This window comes from Pseudophryne corroboree, chromosome 1 (genome assembly GCF_028390025.1).
Source record: "Pseudophryne corroboree isolate aPseCor3 chromosome 1, aPseCor3.hap2, whole genome shotgun sequence".
Lineage (NCBI taxonomy): Eukaryota > Metazoa > Chordata > Amphibia > Anura > Myobatrachidae > Pseudophryne > Pseudophryne corroboree.
The window spans coordinates 850,472,923-850,493,793 of record NC_086444.1 but is presented as its reverse complement, the minus strand read 5'-3'; the positions used below and the strand labels follow the sequence as shown (position 1 = coordinate 850,493,793).

General features: G+C 43.9%; 1 long non-coding RNA gene across 1 annotated transcript in view; it reads left to right on the top strand.

The window, feature by feature from the left end:
• Positions 1-2,360: 2,360 nt before the first annotated feature.
• The window catches only part of LOC134956084 (uncharacterized), a 142,616-nt gene continuing 124,105 nt past the window's right edge, over positions 2,361-20,871 (top strand). Inside the window, exons 1-2 of the long non-coding RNA XR_010185987.1 lie at positions 2,361-2,575; positions 17,884-17,935. This is a non-coding gene — a long non-coding RNA (uncharacterized LOC134956084). The remainder of the gene's footprint in view (positions 2,576-17,883; positions 17,936-20,871) is intronic.

The following is a 20,871-nucleotide window of genomic DNA, read 5'->3' as shown; positions in this document are numbered from 1 at the left end:
TATCCCAGCGGTAGGAGCTTAGTTAGTTGAATATGTTTTACATTAGCATGTATTTCACCTTTACTATACCTAATGCAGTTTTCATTTAGTTTTAGACTCTGGCTGGTCAGTACTGGGGTCCTCTATCACATGTACAGTACATTAATGTGGTACATATAGAAATGCTCACTGTCATGTGCTTACTGTAATTATTCTACAAATGATACAATATACTGTGCTTTCAGGGCAATGGTATATCCACTGAAGTACATTGCTGTTATCAGTCTAGTGCATAATGCATGCACTATCAGTATTTACCTAAAAATATACAGTATTTCGAAAGGGACCCAGACCCAAGCCAACTTGGTGTTAGACCACACCCCTTAAGCATGGGCCCCGCCCCCTACCACTACATTCCCCAGGTGTGTCATTCATACTCCAGTCCGAAACTTGGAACCAGTGATCACGTGATTGGTCAACATTATAAACAGCCATTATGATGTCACTGCAATGTATAGAACTGTTGTTTATCTGCTATATTTGCTTATTTCACTTCTTACACTGGGGCATACATATCTATCAAAGCGTGAGGAGGAATAAAGGGGAGAGAGATAAGGGAACCATTTAGCAATGAGTTTTAGCTATTTAAAACTTGTTGTGAATGATAAATGGTGCTCCAGCCAATAAGCTACTACCTCTTATGTGTTTGAAACACGACAGTGGGGTGCTGATTAGCTGGACCACCATTTATCATGCACAAAAAGTTTTAAATAGCTTAAACTGGTTGAAAATGGGACACAAAGTGCCAACCAATCAACTCCCTACTGTAAGTTAAGCTTGTTTTAACCTAAATGTAAGATACTGTAGATAGATAGCAGTGGTAACATTTTATTTCCACAGTAAGCTGATCATATGACTGGCTAACATTATAACCAGCCTGATGATTCTCCACCTCACTACTTTTACACTCCCACACCATCACTTTCAGTAGCAGCTAGTCCATCCCACCTTGCTGCAGTTCTTGGTGAAGATAGGGGAGTCCGATAGTTTCCATGCCTTGACCTTGCCATCGCAAATCCTTGTCTGACAGCATCCAATTTACCCAGAATGGCGATAAGGTCACATATCTGCAAATGTCTGTATGGATTTTTTTTTTGTGCCATGAGAGATAGTAGATGCTTTTTTAACTCTATTTAATACAGGTGTATATATGTATATATATATATATATATATATATATTCTCAAGGAAATGGTGTACAGGTGCGCTGGTCAATGTTCAGTTTCCACTTAGAAAATGGAAAAGAATCCTCAAGGTAGTCAAAACTGGGATATAGCACTGGTTTTCTAGCATTTCAAGAAACCGCTGCACCCCTCCTGTAGTAACTCCAGACTCCTGGAATGAGATACTCTAGGTACAGAAACAAAAGGAGGGGGCACACATAGTGCAAATCACTTTTATTTAAAACAGGTAAAATACCTTTAACAGAGGATCCACATTAACACATAGGATCACTGTGACATAGAATCCACATTAAATAAATGAGACTCGTACCGAGGTTCTTCTCACCCGTGTGGACTGGTTACCACATGATGTATACAAAGTAAATGCTCCAATCTCTCCCTGTAAGAGCTGTGCTGCACTGGGAACCGGGACCTCACACAACGCCAGCAGCTTGCGGGACAACACCGCAGCTTGTCGGTAAGAGCTGTGCTGCACTGGGAACCGGGACCTCACACCGCGCCATCAGCTTACGGCACACCAACACACATTGCTGCTAGTATTGAAACTGCTATAAATGGAATGCCCTGATTATGAAATCTGCTAATAGAAGAAGTATGTTCTAGTGGAGTAATTGCTTCATGTGCCATGATTTATTAAGCTGCATCTGTGTAAAATCAGCACTATAAATGAAAGAGAGAGGTAAATTAGAGAGAGAGGTAAAATCATCTCAATTGTATGTATCACTTTAAATGATTCTTTTATAGGTGACTGGATCGTGCTTTATTCCATCTAAAGATGTAATACTGCTATCTCTGTTGTTTTATATAAAATGTGTCTCTTAGTGAAGATCTAACAAAATAAGATTATGACAGGATTATGGAGGTATTCAAGCATTTTTTTGTATTGTTCTGTTTGAATTTCTCAGCTACTGCTTGTTTTCTTTTAACATTTTGTTTTAACATTGGTGTGACATTGCTGCTAGTATTGTATTTGTTATAAATGTAATGCTCTGAGTTTGAAATCTGCTAATAGAAGAAGCATGTTGTAGTGGAGTAATTGCTCCAGGTGGCATGATTCATCAATCTGCATCTGTGTGAAACCAGGACTATAAATGACAGGCATTACGTCCAGCAAGCCAGCCTCCTGATGAAGCTACATGTGAAACTAGTAGAGGTGTGGCCTGCTAGACGTACCCATCTCCAAGCTGACCACAGGTCTGTGCCTTCTGCCTGTGTTGGTGTGCCGTAAGCTGCTGGCGCGGTGTGAGGTCCTGGTTCCCAGTGCAGCACAGCTCTTACCAGCAGGGAGACATTGGAGCATTTACTTTGTTTACATCATGTGGTAACCAGTCCACACGGGTGAGAAGAACCTCGGTACGAGTCTCATTCATTTAACGTGGATCCTCTGTTAAAGGGTTTTTACCTGTTTTAAATAAAAGTGATTTGCAATATGGGGGTCATTCCAAGTTGTTCGCTCGGTAAAAATCTTCGCATCGCAGCGATTTTCCGCTTAATGCGCATGCGCAATGTCCGCACTGCGACTGCGCCAAGTAAATTTGCTATGCAGTTAGGAATTTTACTCACGGCATTTTCATCGTTCTGGCGATCGTAATGTGATTGACAGGAAATGGGTGTTACTGGGCGGAAACAGGCCGTTTTATGGGTGTGTGGGAAAAAACGCTACCGTTTCCGGAAAAAACGCAGGAGTGGCCGGAGAAACGGGGGAGTGTCTGGGCGAACGCTGGGTGTGTTTGTGACATCATACCAGGAACGACAAGCACTGAAATGATCGCAGATGCCGAGTAAGTCTGGAGCTACTCAGAAACTGCTACGAGGTGTGTAATCGCAATATTGCGAATACTTCGTTCGCAATTTTAAGATGCTAAGATTCACTCCCAGTAGGCGGCGGCTTAGCATGAGCAAATCTGCTAAAATCCGCTTGCGAGCTAACATCTCGGAATGACCCCCTATGTGCGCCCCCTCCTTTTATTTCTGTGTGTGTATGTATGTATGTATGTATGTATATATAAATAAATATATATATATATATATATATATATATATATATATATATATATATATATATATATATATATATATATATATATATATATTTATTTGTATTGGCCTAAGGACGGGACTTTGGCCTCGAAAACATTTGCTAATGTTTACTCAATACATTGATACTTTGCTCATAATACAGTCTCAGAGTGCCTTGTATGTGGGAATGGATATGCTATTTGTTTTGGAGTGGCACCTGAGCAGTTGGATCTTTTCCGTTTGAGTGCCAGCAGATTGTGGACTTTATATATATATATATATATATATATACACACACACACACACACACACACACACACACACACACACACACACACACACACACACACAGCCTTGTGCTGCTAAAACAGCTCCAACCCATCAAGCCACGGCATGGACTTCATGAGACCTCTGAAGGTGTCCTGTAGTAGCTGTCACCAAGGACATTTGCAGCAGATCCTTTAAGCCCTGTAAATTGCGAGGAGGGGCCTCCATAGCGTGGACTTCTTTTTCCGGTACATCCCATAGATGCTGGATCGGAATGAGATCTCGGGAATTTAAAGCCTAATTCAACACACTGAACACAATTTTTGCAGTGTCAGGGTGCTGGAAGAGGCCATTGCCATCTGGGAAACAACGCCCTGAATGCCAGGACCAAAAGATTCCCAGCAGAACACTGTCCATGAGCATCATACTGCCTCCACCGGCTTGCCTTCTTCATATTGTGCATTCTGATGCCATCTTTTCCCCAGGCAAATGACGCACATGCACCTGGCCAACCACATGATTTAAAAGAAAATAGCATTTATCAGACCAGGCCATCTTTCATTGCTTCAATGTACTGTTCTAATGCTCAAGCGCCCATTGCAGGAGTGGTCAGCATGGGCACTCCGGCTGGACTGTGGCTACGCACCCCCTTAACAGCAAGCTGTGATACACTGTGTGTCCTGAAAAACAAAAGGGATTTTTCCCACGCACTCTGCTGGCTGTTAGTAAAAAGAACTATATACTATGTAATAATAGAAAATGTAGAGCTCTTCGTTACATATGTTTTGCAAAAGATATGATAAGCCTCCAGGCCACTTCACGGCTGCTCTATTACTGGAGGTCCCTAACTAAGCATAAGTCCAGGGCTTGGACCCCACAAAGTCGGCTCAAGCCCGACCACCCTAGGGCAGCACACCATTGAAATACGTGTTAAGAAAGAAGCAGAAGCTATGGGTTAGAAAGTGCTACAGAAATAAGGGTGTTAATAAAATACTCAAAAGAGTAATATTAGTGAAAAAATAGGAGTGTTACATAAGTGCTAAATAAATAATATGGCGTGCTGCCCCAAGGTAGCCCAGTCACACCAGACCTGAGGGGTACCACTCCCCAAACTCACACACAGCATAATAATAATAATAATAATAATAATAATCATCACTATGGGTCATACAATTGCTTAATGTACGGCCACATGATAATGGCACATACAAAACATATCCAGATTGAGAGCTAGCTTACCTGGAGGCACCCCTGTATCCCCCAAATGGCACCACAGGACCCAGCATGCCCTCCTAATGCTGGCTCCATCTATGCCTCACTGAACTGCAATAAATGGTGGCAAACTGCTCTAATCAAGCTGGTAACAATCCTCAGGTGCTGCGGGAGGGGGTTACTCTAGACAAGAAAAACAAAAGGGATTTTTCCCACGCACTCTGCTGGCTGTTAGTAAGAAGAACTATATACTATGTAATAATAGAAAATGTAGAGCTCTTCATTACATATGTTTTGCAAAAGATATGATAAGCCTCCAGGCCACTTCACGGCTGCTCTATTTCTGAAGGTCCCTAACTAAGCATAAGTCCAGGGCTTGGACCCCACAAAGTCGGCTCAGGCCCGACCACCCTAGGGCAGCACACCATTGAAATACTAAAGTGTTAATATGTGTTAAGAAAGAAGCAGAAGCTATGGGTTAAAAAGTGCTACAGAAATAAGGGTGTTAATAAAATACTCAAAAGAGTAATATTAGTGAAAAAATAGGAGTGTTACATAAGTGCTAAATAAATAATATGGCGTGCTGCCCCAAGGTAGCCCAGTCACACCAGACCTGAGGGGTACCACTCCCCAAACTCACACACAGCATAATAATAATAATAATAATAATAATAATCACTATGGGTCATACAATGCTTAATGTACGGCCACATGATAATGGCACATACAAAACATATCCAGATTGAGAGCTAGCTTACCTGGAGGCACACCTGTATCCTCCAAATGGCACCACAGGACCCAGCATGCCCTCCTAATGCTGGCTCCATCTATGCCTCACTGAACTGCAATGAATGGTGGCAAACTGCTCTAATCAAGCTGGTAACAATCCTCAGGTGCTGCGGGAGGGGGTTACTCTAGACAAGAAAAACAAAAGGGATTTTTCCCACGCACTCTGCTGGCTGTTAGTAAGAAGAACTATATACTATGTAATAATAGAAAATGTAGAGCTCTTCGTTACATATGTTTTGCAAAAGATATGATAAGCCTCCAGGCCACTTCACGGCTGCTCTATTACTGGAGGTCCCTAACTAAGCATAAGTCCAGGGCGTGGACCCCACAAAGTCGGCTCAGGCCCGACCACCCTAGGGCATCACACCATTGAAATTCTAAAGTGTTAATATGTGTTAAGAAAGAAGCAGAAGCTATGGGTTAGAAAGTGCTACAGAAATAAGGGTGTTAACTTAATACTCAAAAGAGTAATATTAGTGAAAAAATAGGAGTGTTACATAAGTGCTAAATAAATAATATGGCGTGCTGCCCCAAGGTAGCCCAGTCACACCAGACCTGAGGGGTACCATTCCCCAAACTCACACACAGCATAATAATAATAATAATAATAATAATAATCACTATGGGTCATACAATTGCTTAATATACGGCCACATGATAATGGCACATACAAAACATATCCAGATTGAGAGCTAGCTTACCTGGAGGCACCCCTGTATCCTCCAAATGGCACCACAGGACCCAGCATGCCCTCCTAATGCTGGCTCCATCTATGCCTCACTGAACTGCAATAAATGGTGGCAAACTGCTCTAATCAAGCTGGTAACAATTCTCAGGTGCTGCGGGAGGGGGTTACTCTAGACAAGAAAAACAAAAGGGATTTTTCCCACGCACTATGCTGGCTGTTATTAAGAAGAACTATATACTATGTAACAATAGAAAATAGAATAGAAATACCATGGTGTGCTGCCCTAGGGTGGTCGGGCCTGAGCCGACTTTGTGGGGTCCAAGCCCTGGACTTATGCTTAGTTAGGGACCTCCAGTAATAGAGCAGCCGTAAAGTGGCCTGGAGGCTTATCATATCTTTTGCAAAACATATGTAACGAAGAGCTCTACATTTTCTATTATTACATAGTATATAGTTCTTCTTACTAACAGCTAGCAGAGTGCGTGGGAAAAATCCCTTTTGTTTTTCTTGTCTAGAGTAACCCCCTCCCGCAGCACCTGAGGATTGTTACCAGCTTGATTAGAGCAGTTTGCCACCATTTAATACACTGTGTGTCCTGTCAGATTTCTATCATAGCCAGCATTAACTTTTTCACAATTTGTGATACAGTGGCTCGACTGGACCAGATGGACTAGCCTTCCCACGTGCATCATGAGCCTCTCACTTGTTCACCAGTCATCCTTCCTTGGACCACTTTTGTTAGGTACTAACCACTGTATACCGGGAACACCCCACAACATACTCTGACCAAGTTGTCTAGCCGTCACAATTTGACCCTTGTCAAAGTTGCTCAAATCCTTTTGCTTGCTCATTTTTCCTGATTTAAACAAATCAACTTCAAGGGCTGTGTGTTCATTTGCTGCTTAATACATCCCACCCTTTGACAGGTGCCACTGTAACTCGATACTAATTTCATTCACTTCACGAGTAAGGGATTTTAATAAAATGGCTGCTGGGTATATGTATACTCCAAATGTGTGTGTTTCTAAAAGATTAAGTATTACAGGTTGGCTATTCTTTATATAATTAACTACTAATGCTTATCTATATTTATGCTCAGACAGATGAGGTTGCTATGTTCTATGTGTTATATTATTGAAAGAAAACATAATTTGCTGTCTATTAGGGAAAGCTGAGGTGGGTGCAGACTAGGCGATGTGCTCAGTGAGCATCATCGCCTAGTGTTTCCCCTGCCAAGCCAGGCAGCCTGACAACGGGCATACACACTGTGTGATATCATAGTAACATAGTTTCTGAGGTTGAAAAAGGACAATTTACCCATCGAGTTCAACCTGTTAGTGATCTCCTACACTGTAATATTTTTAAGAGTAACTGTGGTGAATTTTTGCCATTATGTCTATTCTTTATTTATTTATTTAATTATTATAGTGCCTGATTTACCCACCATAACCCTGTATATCCTAATCCATTAGGAATTTTCTAGCCCATTCTTAAAAGCAATGACGAGTCTGCCATTACTACTCTCCCAGGCAGGGAATTTCAAATATGTATTGTCCTTACTGTGAAGAAACCTTTCCGTCTCTGTGTGCGAAATCTCCTCTCCTCTAACCTAAGTGGGTGTCCACGTGTCCTTTGTGTTGATCTTACCAAAAACAAATCCCCCGCTAGCTCTGTGTGTTGTCCCCTTATATATTTGTAAATGTTGATCATGTCCCCTCTTAATCTCCTTTTTTTTTTTCAGTGTGAACATACCTAGCCTAGAAAGCCTTTCCTCGTATTCTAACGTCTCTATCCCCTAAATCAATTTGGTCGCCTGTCTCTGAACCTTTTCTAGTTCCAGGATATCTTTTTTTTTTGTAGTATGGTGCCCATAATTGTGCAACTATTCAAGATGTGGCCTCACTAGTGATTTATATAATGGGAGCATAACACTCTCATCCCTTGCATCAATTCCCTGCTTTATACATGCTAATACCTTGTTTGCCTTATTTGCTGCATAGTACTTTGGGTACTACTGTTAAGTTTGTTATCTACTGTATGTGAACACCTAAATCTTTTTCCAGTACAAAATGCCCTAGTTTTTCCACATTTAGTATGTAGGTAGTATTCCTGTTCTTGCTACCAAAATGCATTACCTTACATTTGTCTATATTGAACCTCATTCTCCATTTTGCTGCTCATGCCTCCAATTTAAATAAGTCATTCTGAAGAGACTCGGCATTCCCCTCTGAATTTATAACCTTACACAGTTTGGTGTCATCTGCAAAAATTGACACCATGCTCTCTAGACCTACTTCTAGATTGTTTATGAAAATGTTGAACAATAGTGGTCCAAGTACAGTCCCTTATGGCACACCACTTAGTACTTCAGTCCATTTAGAAAAAGTTCCATTTACCACCACTCGCTGCTCCCTATTATCTAACCAATTTCTAACCCAAGTACATATTGTGCTTTCTAGCCCCAGTTCTCTTAATTTATAGATAAGTCTCATGTGAGGTACCGTATCGAAAGTTTAGCAAAGTCTAAAAATATTACATCCACCGCTTTACCCTGATCTTGGTTCGCACTAACTGTTTTGTAAAAGCCTATTAAGTTAGTTTGACATGATCTATCCTTCACAAATCCATGTTGGTTCCTATTAATAACCTTATTGGCTTCAAGGAACTCCTGTATTCTATCCCTCAAAGTACCTTCCAATACTTTCCCCACTATAGATGTGAGACTTACTGGTCTATAATTACCTGGTTCAGATTTACTTCCCTTTACTTCCCTTTTTAAATATCAGCACTACTTTCACTATACGCCAGTCTTTGAGAACCATGCTTGATGTGAGTAATTGAAAATCAAAAATATGGGTGTACTTGCTAGTACGGAGTGAGCACCCTTGGGTGAATTCCGTTGGGACCAGATGACTTATTAATCTTTATTTTTTTAAATCGGTCATAGACTACTTCCTCACTTAAATAAGCATTTAGCGGTGGGACATTATCATTGCTGAGGTTATGCGTTAATCCCGCCATCTGGTCATCTCTTAGTTGAGCCTACATAGAGCTGCTTGTGAAAACTGACATTGAATGTGACCATATTGTGGTCACCGTTTCCCAAGGGCTCCCCTATTATAATATTTGATATCAATTCCCCATTGTTTGTTAATACCAGGTCTAAGATTGTAGAATGATCTTAGAATGTAAGCTCTCACGAGTAGGGCACTCTTCCCTCATGTGCCTATACTTTTCTTACTTTAATAATCCTCAACTGCCCAGATCCTGCAGTTTTTTGGCCACCTGGAACTTATCTCTATGTTTACTGGTGTAGTTATGCTCAGTTACCCTGTACTTGTCCTATATTGTCTTCAACTGTAAGTCACTGTTTTCCTGTTTTGATTATGTGCATATGTACTCTGTAATTTGGCGCTGTGGAACCCTTGTGGCGCCATATAAATAAAGGATAATAATAATAATAATAATAATAATAAGATTGCATTGTACCTAGTTGGTTCCACGATTAGTTGAAGTAAGTAGTGATCATTTAGTGTGTTTAAAAACATATTAACCCTAGCAGTATCACATGAATCAATCTCCGGATAGTTAAAATCTTCCATCACTATTATTATAGCATATCCCTATTAGTAGCTTTTTAGTTCCCTTTTCCCAACATGAAATTTCTAGCCATAAAGTCTCTACAGTAGTTACAGTCTCCTCGCAAAAGTCTTCCTGTATATCAGGTTTTAAAAATGGCTTTACATAAATAAATACAATACCCCTCCACCCCATTTATTTAATCTGTTGCTCCTGAACAGCGTATAACGCTCCAGATTAACTGTCCAATCATGAGATTCATCCCATGAGTTTCGGTAATACCTATAATATCATACTGTTTGTTTGCTGCAAGGACTTCTAGTTTTTTCCCTGTAAGGCTTCTAGCATTTACATACATACAATTAAGATAAGTATTCCCTCTTATGCTAGGAACATAATTTTTTAGATGCATTATGGGTGATCCATATTCGTTGTTAATTAGTGTTTTGGTATATCGCTAGCAATATCGCACAGTGACGTCATGCAGCGACCGGCCGGAGCATGCAGCTTTGGATGATGAGTTCATGTACGGTCCAGACCTAGATTCGTTAACAACCCGCGGGGCCGGGCATCGCTCGTCATCGTCGGCATACACACTGGGCAATATAGTAAACTATATCGCTCAGGAGGGGGGAAATGAGTGATATAGTTCACTATATCGCTAAGTGTGTACCCACCTTTACTTGTGCAGCTGTCTCCCCCACAAACCGGCAAAATCCCCATTCACAACCTGGGTTAAAAAGACAGCACTAATGTCAAATAGAGATACGGGGCTGGAAAATGGCTAGCCCGGATAAGATCAGCACTAGAGATGAGCGGGTTCGGTTTCTCTGAATCCGAACCCGCACGAACTTCATGTTTTTTTTCACGGGTCCGAGCGACTCGGATCTTCCCGCCTTGCTCGGTTAACCCGAGCGCGCCCGAACGTCATCATGACGCTGTCGGATTCTCGCGAGACTCGGATTCTATATAAGGAGCCGCGCGTCACCGCCATTTTCACACGTGCATTGAGATTGATAGGGAGAGGAAGTGGCTGGCGTCCTCTCCATTTAGATTAGGAGAGAGAGAGAGAGATTGACCTGAGGCTGATACTGTAGAAGAGAGTGCAGAGTTTAGTGACTGACCACAGTGACCACCAGCAGTGCAGTTGTTTTATTTAATATATCCGTTCTCTGCCTGAAAAAAACGGTACACACAGTGACTCAGTCACATACCATATCTGTGTGCACTGCTCAGCCCAGTGTGCTGCATGCCTGCATCATCTATGTATATATTATATATCTGACTGTGCTCAGCTCACACAGCTTATAATTGTGGGGGAGACTGGGGAGCACTGCAGTGCCAGTTATAGGTTATAGCAGGAGCCAGGAGTACAAGACAGTCACATACCATATCTGTGTGCACTGCTCAGCCCAGTGTGCTGCATCATCTATGTATATATTATATATCTGACTGTGCTCAGCTCACACAGCTTATAATTGTGGGGGAGACTGGGGAGCACTGCAGTGCCAGTTATAGGTTATAGCAGGAGCCAGGAGTACATATTATATTAAAATTAAACAGTGCACACTTTTGCTGCAGGAGTGCCACTGCCAGTGTGACTGACCAGTGACCTGACCACACTGACCACCAGTATAGTTAGTAGTATACTATATTGTGATTGCCTGAAAAAGTTAAACACTCGTCGTGTGACTTCACTTGTGTGGTGTTTTTTTTTTTATTCTATAAAAAACTCATTCTGCTGACAGACAGTGTCCAGCAGGTCCGTCATTATATAATATATATACCTGTCCGGCTGCAGTAGTGATATATATATATTTTTTATATCATTATTTATCATCCAGTCACAGCAGACACAGTACGGTAGTTCACGGCTGTAGCTACCTCTGTGTCGGCACTCGGCAGTCCATCCATAATTGTATACCACCTACCCGTGGTTTTTTTTTCTTTCTTCTTTATACATACATACTACTACATCTCTTTATCAACCAGTCTATATTAGCAGCAGACACAGTACAGTACGGTAGTTCACGGCTGTGGCTACCTCTGTGTCGGCACTCGGCAGTCCGTCCATAATTGTATACCACCTAACCGTGGTTTTTTTTTCTTTCTTCTTTATACATACATACTACGACATCTCTTTATCAACCAGTCTATATTAGCAGCAGACACAGTACAGTACGGTAGTTCACGGCTGTGGCTACCTCTGTGTCGGCACTCGGCAGTCCGTCCATAATTGTATACCACCTAACCGTGGTTTTTTTTTCTTTCTTCTTCATACATACATACTACGACATCTCTTTATCAACCAGTCTATATTAGCAGCAGACACAGTACAGTACGGTAGTTCACGGCTGTGGCTACCTCTGTGTCGGCACTCGGCAGTCCGTCCATAATTGTATACCACCTGCCCGTGGTTTTTTTTTCTTTCTTCTTTATACATACATACTACGACATCTCTTTATCAACCAGTCTATATTAGCAGCAGACACAGTACAGTACGGTAGTTCACGGCTGTGGCTACCTCTGTGTCGGCACTCGGCAGTCCGTCCATAATTGTATACCACCTAACCGTGGTTTTTTTTTCTTTCTTCTTCATACATACATACTACGACATCTCTTTATCAACCAGTCTATATTAGCAGCAGACACAGTACGGTAGTTCACGGCTGTAGCTACCTCTGTGTCGGCACTCGGCAGTCCGTCCATAATTGTATACTAGTATCCATCCATCTCCATTGTTTACCTGAGGTGCCTTTTAGTTGTGCCTATTAAAATATGGAGAACAAAAATGTTGAGGTTCCAAAATTAGGGAAAGATCAAGATCCACTTCCACCTCGTGCTGAAGCTGCTGCCACTAGTCATGGCCGAGACGATGAAATGCCAGCAACGTCGTCTGCCAAGGCCGATGCCCAATGTCATAGTACAGAGCATGTCAAATCCAAAACACCAAATATCAGTAAAAAAAGGACTCCAAAACCTAAAATAAAATTGTCGGAGGAGAAGCGTAAACTTGCCAATATGCCATTTACCACACGGAGTGGCAAGGAACGGCTGAGGCCCTGGCCTATGTTCATGGCTAGTGGTTCAGCTTCACATGAGGATGGAGGCACTCAGCCTCTCGCTAGAAAAATGAAAAGACTCAAGCTGGCAAAAGCAGTAGCACCGCAAAGAACTGTGCGTTCTTCGAAATCCCAAATCCACAAGGAGAGTCCAATTGTGTCGGTTGCGATGCCTGACCTTCCCAACACTGGACGTGAAGAGCATGCGCCTTCCACCATTTGCACGCCCCCTGCAAGTGCTGGAAGGAGCACCCGCAGTCCAGTTCCTGATAGTCAGATTGAAGATGTCAGTGTTGAAGTACACCAGGATGAGGAGGATATGGGTGTTGCTGGCGCTGGGGAGGAAATTGACCAGGAGGATTCTGATGGTGAGGTGGTTTGTTTAAGTCAGGCACCCGGGGAGACACCTGTTGTCCGTGGGAGGAATATGGCCGTTGACATGCCTGGTGAAAATACCAAAAAAATCAGCTCTTCGGTGTGGAACTATTTCAACAGAAATGCGGACAACAGGTGTCAAGCCGTGTGTTCCCTTTGTCAAGCTGTAATAAGTAGGGGTAAGGACGTTAACCACCTCGGAACATCCTCCCTTATACGTCACCTGCAGCGCATTCATAATAAGTCAGTGACAAGTTCAAAAACTTTGGGTGACAGCGGAAGCAGTCCACTGACCAGTAAATCCCTTCCTCTTGTAACCAAGCTCACGCAAACCACCCCACCAACTCCCTCAGTGTCAATTTCCTCCTTCCCCAGGAATGCCAATAGTCCTGCAGGCAATGTCACTGGCAATTCTGACGAGTCCTCTCCTGCCTGGGATTCCTCCGATGCATCCTTGCGTGTAACGCCTACTGCTGCTGGCGCTGCTGTTGTTGCTGCTGGGAGTCGATGGTCATCCCAGAGGGGAAGTCGTAAGCCCACTTGTACTACTTCCAGTAAGCAATTGACTGTTCAACAGTCCTTTGCGAGGAAGATGAAATATCACAGCAGTCATCCTGCTGCAAAGCGGATAACTGAGGCCTTGACAACTATGTTGGTGTTAGACGTGCGTCCGGTATCCGCCGTTAGTTCACAGGGAACTAGACAATTTATTGAGGCAGTGTGCCCCCGTTACCAAATACCATCTAGGTTCCACTTCTCTAGGCAGGCGATACCGAGAATGTACACGGACGTCAGAAAAAGACTCACCAGTGTCCTAAAAAATGCAGTTGTACCCAATGTCCACTTAACCACGGACATGTGGACAAGTGGAGCAGGGCAGGGTCAGGACTATATGACTGTGACAGCCCACTGGGTAGATGTATGGACTCCCGCCGCAAGAACAGCAGCGGCGGCACCAGTAGCAGCATCTCGCAAACGCCAACTCTTTCCTAGGCAGGCTACGCTTTGTATCACCGGTTTCCAGAATACGCACACAGCTGAAAACCTCTTACGGCAACTGAGGAAGATCATCGCGGAATGGCTTACCCCAATTGGACTCTCCTGTGGATTTGTGGCATCGGACAACGCCAGCAATATTGTGTGTGCATTAAATATGGGCAAATTCCAGCACGTCCCATGTTTTGCACATACCTTGAATTTGGTGGTGCAGAATTATTTAAAAAACGACAGGGGCGTGCAAGAGATGCTGTCGGTGGCCAGAAAAAATGCGGGACACTTTCGGCGTACAGGCACCACGTACAGAAGACTGGAGCACCACCAAAAACTACTGAACCTGCCCTGCCATCATCTGAAGCAAGAAGTGGTAACGAGGTGGAATTCAACCCTCTATATGCTTCAGAGGTTGGAGGAGCAGCAAAAGGCCATTCAAGCCTATACAATTGAGCACGATATAGGAGGTGGAATGCACCTGTCTCAAGCGCAGTGGAGAATGATTTCAACGTTGTGCAAGGTTCTGATGCCCTTTGAACTTGCCACACGTGAAGTCAGTTCAGACACTGCCAGCCTGAGTCAGGTCATTCCCCTCATCAGGCTTTTGCAGAAGAAGCTGGAGACATTGAAGGAGGAGCTAACACGGAGCGATTCCGCTAGGCATGTGGGACTTGTGGATGGAGCCCTTAATTCGCTTAACAAGGATTCACGGGTGGTCAATCTGTTGAAATCAGAGCACTACATTTTGGCCACCGTGCTCGATCCTAGATTTAAAGCCTACCTTGGATCTCTCTTTCCGGCAGACACAAGTCTGCTGGGGTTGAAAGACCTGCTGGTGAGAAAATTGTCAAGTCAAGCGGAACGCGACCTGTCAACATCTCCTCCTTCACATTCTCCCGCAACTGGGGGTGCGAGGAAAAGGCTCAGAATTCCGAGCCCACCCGCTGGCGGTGATGCAGGGCAGTCTGGAGCGACTGCTGATGCTGACATCTGGTCCGGACTGAAGGACCTGACAACGATTACGGACATGTCGTCTACTGTCACTGCATATGATTCTCTCACCATTGAAAGAATGGTGGAGGATTATATGAGTGACCGCATCCAAGTAGGCACGTCACACAGTCCATACTTATACTGGCAGGAAAAAGAGGCAATTTGGAGGCCATTGCACAAACTGGCTTTATTCTACCTAAGTTGCCCTCCCACAAGTGTGTACTCCGAAAGAGTGTTTAGTGCCGCCGCTCACCTTGTCAGCAATCGGCGTACGAGGTTACATCCAGAAAATGTGGAGAAGATGATGTTCATTAAAATGAATTATAATCAATTCCTCCGCGGAGACATTGACCAGCAGCAATTGCCTCCACAAAGTACACAGGGAGCTGAGATGGTGGATTCCAGTGGGGACGAATTGATAATCTGTGAGGAGGGGGATGTACACGGTGATATATCGGAGGGTGATGATGAGGTGGACATCTTGCCTCTGTAGAGCCAGTTTGTGCAAGGAGAGATTAATTGCTTCTTTTTTGGGGGGGGTCCAAACCAACCCGTCATATCAGTCACAGTCGTGTGGCAGACCCTGTCACTGAAATGATGGGTTGGTTAAAGTGTGCATGTCCTGTTTTGTTTATACAACATAAGGGTGGGTGGGAGGGCCCAAGGACAATTCCATCTTGCACCTCTTTTTTCTTTGCGTCATGTGCTGTTTGGGGAGGGTTTTTTGGAAGGGACATCCTGCGTGACACTGCAGTGCCACTCCTAAATGGGCCCGGTGTTTGTGTCGGCCACTAGGGTCGCTAATCTTACTCACACAGTCAGCTACCTCATTGCGCCTCTTTTTTTCTTTGCGTCATGTGCTGATTGGGGAGGGTTTTTTGGAAGGGACATCCTGCGTGACACTGCAGTGCCACTCCTAAATGGGCCCGGTGTTTGTGTCGGCCACTAGGGTCGCTAATCTTACTCACACAGTCAGCTACCTCATTGCGCCTCTTTTTTTCTTTGCGTCATGTGCTGATTGGGGAGGGTTTTTTGGAAGGGACATCCTGCGTGACACTGCAGTGCCACTCCTAAATGGGCCCGGTGTTTGTGTCGGCCACTAGGGTCGCTAATCTTACTCACACAGTCAGCTACCTCATTGCGCCTCTTTTTTTCTTTGCGTCATGTGCTGATTGGGGAGGGTTTTTTGGAAGGGACATCCTGCGTGACACTGCAGTGCCACTCCTAAATGGGCCCGGTGTTTGTGTCGGCCACTAGGGTCGCTAATCTTACTCACACAGTCAGCTACCTCATTGCGCCTCTTTTTTTCTTTGCGTCATGTGCTGATTGGGGAGGGTTTTTTGGAAGGGACATCCTGCGTGACACTGCAGTGCCACTCCTAAATGGGCCCGGTGTTTGTGTCGGCCACTAGGGTCGCTAATCTTACTCACACAGTCAGCTACCTCATTGCGCCTCTTTTTTTCTTTGCGTCATGTGCTGATTGGGGAGGGTTTTTTGGAAGGGACATCCTGCGTGACACTGCAGTGCCACTCCTAAATGGGCCCGGTGTTTGTGTCGGCCACTAGGGTCGCTTATCTTACTCACACAGTCAGCTACCTCATTGCGCCTCTTTTTTTCTTTGCGTCATGTGCTGATTGGGGAGGGTTTTTTGGAAGGGACATCCTGCGTGACACTGCAGTGCCACTCCTAGATGGGCCAGGTGTTTGTGTCGGCCACTAGTGTCGCTTAGCTTAGTCATCCAGCGACCTTGGTGCAAATTTTAGGACTAAAAATAATATTGTGAGGTGTGAGGTATTCAGAATAGACTGAAAATGAGTGGAAATTATGGTTTTTGAGGTTAATAATAATATGGGATCAAAATGACCCCCAAATTCTATGATTTAAGCTGTTTTTTAGTGTTTTTTAAAAAAAACACCCGAATCCAAAACACACCCGAATCCGACAAAAAAAATTCGGTGAGGTTTTGCCAAAACGCGGTCGAACCCAAAACACGGCCGCGGAACCGAACCCAAAACCAAAACACAAAACCCGAAAAATTTCAGGCGCTCATCTCTAATCAGCACACTATGTTCTTTGAAGATGGCAACAGACTAATAAAAACAGCTGTTTTCTTGTTTTAAATAGCCTAATATTTGAGTCTCCGCTGCATGGCAGGAGTGTTAAAAAAGCATATAAAATTAATTTCACACTATCAAAATCCCTAAAGTTTTCCATTTGCCATTTCTACATTTTTACTTCAACCACTGTATATCAGAGCCGGATTAAGGGTGGGGAAGGGGGGCACAGGGGATGAGTATCTGAGTCCAGACTGACAAGTACAGTAGGAGCTGCCTTAGAGTGCTCTCCTCAGTCACTCTACACTCAGCCTTGCAGAGGCTGGTACTTTATCACGACTGCTGGGGCTGTGATGGACAGGGACTCTCCATGGCTCTAATGCCGGAGGATGTATACATTGCTGGACTCAAACTTGGCTCCTTGCTTTTCAATCTGCTGGGGTCCCCATGGGCATAGCTGCCGAGCCGGTCCCCACCTGTGAATTTTTCTATGCGCCCGTACTGAACCTGTCTCCATAACCACCGCCATTCTCCTTGATCCTCATGGATGCTGTTGTGGTAGGTCTGACTGCTACTCTCCTTCTCTACACCTGCCGTGATGTAATGGATGTTGTCCATCTTTTTGCTCCTCAGGTTCTCCAGTCCAGTATCAGGCGTTGATGGACTGCTCCCTCATCAGCTCATGGTATGACAATGTTTCTGCAGCCCCCACTGTTCTGATTGCTTTTTCCTATGCTAATTGTCCCTCTCCTCCCCACCCTTTCTCTATCAACATTTCCCGTCTGTTTTTTCCCCACCTTCCTCTACTCCTTCCTTGTTCTACCCCCTTCCCCTCCTTGGCTCCACATTGCATTATACATGTAGAAATTGTCGTACCCAGAACCTGACCCATTTACAATTTACTGTAATACTCTGCTGTTGTGTAGGCTTTACCCTCACTGTGCCGCAATGGTTCTTTCCCACTTCACCCTGTGGCCTTTCTGTTCATTTACTGCTATTTATCTCCTGAGTCTGCTTCTCTCACCTGTCCAGTCCTCTCCCTCATGCTGCCAACCCCCCCCCCCCCAATCTTCCCACTAGTATCCCTGCACCCTTTGCCCCACTCATCTGGTAATAAATCCACTCCCCTTCAATCCTTTGACACTCTACTCTCTAACAGGTCTATTTATCAATTATCACATGCGTTCTGGGCGCAATATTAGAACCCAGAATCACATTGCAGTATGTGATTATTACGCAAGAATGTAACAATCTACACCTGCAGGGACAGGGTCTGAAAGCTGTGGGGGCCATACTCCAGAATTTCTCACTTTGAATCTTGGTAAATCTGTCAGTAACCTATGGGGATTGCAGCTTCTTTATGGGAATGGAGGAATCGCAGCAGATATCTCCGATATCCGCCGTGGACCCTCTCTGATGCATGGGGGTGATACTAAATATTTTCAGTTACACCAAAAAATGAATATTCAATGATCAATGGGCCCCTAGTCTGTCACCATGCCTCCTTATTGCCTTCCAAACACCATTCTTTCCCCCTGCCCTCATCTCCGTCTGCCTCATGGAGGTGCAGGGTGAAAAGGCACACACGTAGCGCACAGCCAGCGGAGCAGTACTGGCAAGAAGCAGAAGGCCCCACTGTCTTAAGTGCCCAGGGCTCCCTGAAGCCTTAATCTGACCCTGCTGTATATATGTGTGTGTGTGTGTGTGTGTGTGTGTGTGTGTGTGTGTGTATATATATATATATATATATATATATATATATATATATATATATATATATATATATATATGATAGCATGGGTCCGGCACTCCTCGATGAAACTGCACTACTGCATCGGTGCCTTCACATGTACTGCTGTACACAAATATAGTTACCCCAGTGCGGCACTCGATTCTTAACAAACGGACTCTGGAGACCAGTAAAGTTTCAACAACGTTTCAGTGCTCGCAAGCACTATCGTCAGGTTTATAAGATTAAACTGAACATTACATACCTTAAATACACGTGCACTCGTGAAAAACGCCGCGCCGGGGGTTGAGGAAAGACCTCCTCTTTTCCGGCCACAGCTAATTACGTCATCCTAAAGTGACTCCCATCACCATAGTAACATACAAACATTAAAACAGCGTATCTATAAATGCATAATCACATGATTACTGGATCGAACAGGGAACATATCAATATTAACCACTATCTCTGATATATATTAACATAAATATCCGGTCATCCAAAGCAGCTAAAGCTCAAATATTCATTTAACCCACGCGGGGCTACTACATCTAACCGGTGAATCCATTGCACCTCTCGCTGAATTAATAATCGGTTTCTATCACCCCCTCTCACTGGTTTTTTTACCCAGTCGATCATCCGATATTTAATACTTGCAATCGAATGTTTGTATTCTGCGAAGTGGCGTGCAACAGGTTGATCTGATCTTGTGCTGCTATTTAAAGCTGCTCTTATTGCAGACCTGTGCATCGCCATACGATTTTTAAATCTCCCCTGGGTCTTTCCTATATATGAAAGGCCACAGGGGCAAATTATCTGATAAACCACATAACTCGAATTACAAGTAAGGTGGTGGCGGATCAAATTTTTTTTGCCCGTATGGGGGTGATAAAATGAATCACCTGGTATCAAATAACTGCAAGTTGTGCAGCCACATTTAAAACATCCCAAAGCTTTTTTAGAGAGAAAATGAACAGGTTTACTTTCCTCATAATTTCCTATATCAGCATGTACTAATAAATCTCTGAGGTTTTGCCCATGAGTATAGCATGGCATGGGATCTACATCTCCAAACGGTAATTGTCGGTCTGATTTAAATCACCCCCATACGGGCAAAAAAATTTTGATCCGCCACCACCTTACTTGTAATTCGAGTTATGTGGTTTATCAGATCATTTGCCCCTGTGGCCTTTCATATATAGGAAAGACCCAGGGGAGATTTAAAGATCGTATGGCGATGCACAGGTCTGCAATAAGAGCAGCTTTAAATTAGAGATGAGCGGGTTCGGTTCCTCGGAAACCGAACCCGCCCGAACTTCAGGTTTTTTTACACGGGTCCGAGCGACTCAGATCTTCCCGCCTTGCTCGGTTAACCCGAGCGCGCCCGAACGTCATCATCCCGCTGTCGGATTCTCGCGAGGCTCGGATTCTATCGCGAGACTCGGATTCTATATAAGGAGCCACGCGTCGCCGCCATTTTCACACGTGCATTGAGATAGGGAGAGGACGTGGCTGGCGTCCTCTCCGTTTATAGAGAGTGAGACTAGAGTAGAGAGAGACACAGTATTATTTACTTTAGTAATTTTGGGGAGCATTAGGAGGAGTACTACTACTTGCTGAAGTGATAGATAGTGTGACTGTATATCTGACTTGTGGGGGAGACACTGACAGTGGGGAGCAGTTAGAGTCTGAGAGCAGGAGTACATATTTTAACGTACAGTGCACACTTTTGCTGGCACTCTGCTGCCAGAGTGCCACACTGCCATTGTGACCACACTGACCACCAGAATATATATTGTGATTGTCTGCTTAGGAGTACTACTTGCAAGTTGCTGATAGTGTGACAAGTGACCTGACCACCAGTTTAATTAATCACCACCAGTTTAATATAT